This window comes from Cynoglossus semilaevis, chromosome 7 (assembly GCF_000523025.1).
Source record: "Cynoglossus semilaevis isolate Cse_v1.0 chromosome 7, Cse_v1.0, whole genome shotgun sequence".
NCBI classification, from domain to species: domain Eukaryota; kingdom Metazoa; phylum Chordata; class Actinopteri; order Pleuronectiformes; family Cynoglossidae; genus Cynoglossus; species Cynoglossus semilaevis.
In genome coordinates this window covers 11534634-11537384 of record NC_024313.1, presented here as the reverse complement: position 1 = coordinate 11537384, position 2751 = coordinate 11534634, and the positions used below count along the sequence as shown (strand labels likewise).

The following is a 2751-nucleotide window of genomic DNA, read 5'->3' as shown; positions in this document are numbered from 1 at the left end:
ACAGCAAAGGAACGAGGACAACCTGGTTGTCTTCTTCTGTACATTTACAGAGACTGAAGTATAAGTACCATGGATGAGATGCAGTATTCAGAAACCATGTGTTGAGTTACCATCTGTCAGAGGAGCATTTTTAAACTGGTCCAGTTTGACCAACTACATCGTGATGAGATCATCTCTTATCTTCGGCCCTTCAACAGGGAACCTGGTCCAGGCCTTGACTTGGGTTTGATTTGATTCCAGGACTTTTTTGTGTGTGTGTGTGAAATTCTTCCACACCCTTCCCTTATCAAGTGTCATCTCTTTTTATTATTATTATTATTATTTTGAAGTTCACATTTTTCTTTCAGACTTTTACCATGAAGGAATTCTCTGATGGAAACAGCACTTTATGTTTATGTTTATGTTGAAATGTTCAGAAGGAAATGTCTGTGTCACTTCGAGGGACAACTGGACGACATTTTTTTGTAGTTGCCCTCGATGTAACTGTTTTTGGTTCAGAAGGAAAGGTTAAAAAAAAAAGCTTTATTATTTTTGATGAATTGGGCTTTTTTGTCTTAGATCTTTTTGCCGTCCCCACAAAATCGTCTGTATGACAGTAATAGAGGTTGAATTATCCCAGAGCACGGGTTTTATCCTGGTGGAGATGGAGCCTCTTCATTTGTTGATGTCATTTAGATTTTTTTTCTTTTTAGGAAAAGCTGAGGCAGAGCAAACATTTTTTATGATTCACTCTAAAGGCCATTGATTGATTGTTGTTGTTCCTGTGACATCACAACTATATATACAGTATATATAACACACTTTATCCTGCAAAAACGTACTTGTGGCGAAAATGATAAGTAGGGCAGTCAGAGTGTAACGTCAGTGTTTGTCCAAAATGTGAAGCCGGAATCAGGAAACGTCAAGAACGTCAAGTGTGATTCATCTTTGACCAGAGAGTCGTCTGATCAGGAGTTCTTTTGCTCAGACGTAAATAAGTCCAAGAGCATCTTTCAAAAACCGTCTGTGATCTACGACCGTCTCAGAAACTTCCTTTTGGTGAAATCTACCACTTGCTGTTTGAGTTCAAAAGAAGAGGCAGAAACAACAGCCAGTCAAAAGCAGCACTCTAACGCAATAACTGTTGACTTCCTGCTGGGTGACGTCGGCGATGTCACAACTTACAGAGGCCGAGGAGTAGAGCAGAGGCGCGGGGCAGAGCAGACTTGGTTAATGACCGCCCCCCCCGCCCCTTTCTACTGTGTTAATTACAGTGTGAATCAGGTTGTGTTGTTGATGATGATTTTTTTTTCTTTCACGTGTCAGAGGAATAACTGTGTAATTACATCCTAGACCTTGGCCAGTGTCAGTCTGTACTCTGTAAACTCAACTTATCCAGTTTTTACAAATATTCAATTCAAGTCTATTTTATTCACGGAGCACAAAGCAAACTCAATGTGTTTTACACTGATTCAAAACAGTTTAATATTAAAAGAGAAAAGAAGAAAAAACAGGGTGAAAAAAGAAAAGGGAACCCCACGGAGGAGGGGATCCTCACCCAGGACGGGACGGAGCAAAAACAGTTGCAGTTGTCTAAGGTTCTAAGGTGATAGGTTAAAACACTGTTTCTCAATTACCACCCCCCCCCCCGCGATTTAATTAATGGCAAAGCTAATAAGGGCCGTCACAAAATTAACTCTCAGTGATCTGTGAGGACAGCAATTCTCTCTGCACTTACTCTGTGGCCTGTTCGTTTGATGGGATCTGTGACCAATCACAGAGCACTCCAGAGAGTAGATGGGAGAGAGAGGGAGGCAGGGGGAGAGAGAGCATCTATGGTCTGATCTTTCAACAGCAGTGGAAACAAATTCCAACAGGAGGGCAGTCTAATAAAGAGAGGAGTCAGACAGTAAACACAATAAAGCAAGTGTCGATACTGACGGTCGGTGGTGGCCGTGACAGAAGTGCCTCTGGCCAACGGTGCTCATGAAACGAAGGTCCGCCCATGTTCGTCTAATGAGAAAAGTTACGGCGGGTTTACGTCTTTGTTCCTCGTCGAAGAAATAAAATGGTCGATAACTACCAAATCAAATCAAGTCCAAGGACAGACTTCGTCTTTTTAAGTGCAGTGGGTTACCAGGGGCAACAAGAGGGGCTTTTAACTGCCCACATACAGTACGTGTGTGGGGGCAAAAGTGGAAAATTCCAGAGCATTAATGGTAAGGTCATGTGACAAAGTTGGATGATGACGTTTGAAGTGTCAGATTAAGTTGGTTCGACTAAAAAAACAAATTTCCATTGAAGTCAGCTTTGTTTTTGGAAAAACGCATACGTATCACAAAAACGTGACCGTCATCATGGCGGTCCTTAGTCCATAACCCCGAACTCTTTACAGAGGTGACCCTGCCTCTGACTCTGCTGTGTTTCACTGACGGAGCCATAACCAACTTGAAGCCGACTTCAGCAGCTTCAGACGGCTGATGAGTTATGAACCTACGCCTCATGTCGGTGTTATGGCCTATCATGACCTCGGACGCTGTTTATTGATTACCTCGACGCAGCCCCGCGGGTTGAGCCACACACAGGATGTTTGTTGTTGTTGTTGTTGTTGTTGTCGTTGTTGTTGTTGTTGTGCTGCAGCTCCTCAGTGAAAGTGTCAGAAACCTTGAGTGGAGATGGTTTCAGTTTTGAATGCCAGGTTTGTCACATGTATGAACTGCGGCTGCGGTTGTTGTATATATATTTCATGTGAGTTGACCTTTAACCTTCCTG

The 2751-nt window shown here is 42.7% G+C and overlaps 1 long non-coding RNA gene across 3 annotated transcripts in view; it reads left to right on the top strand.

The window, feature by feature from the left end:
- LOC103381163 (uncharacterized) overlaps window positions 1-2751 on the top strand; it is a 69797-nt gene that overhangs the window by 24786 nt on the left and 42260 nt on the right. The window lies entirely within an intron of this gene.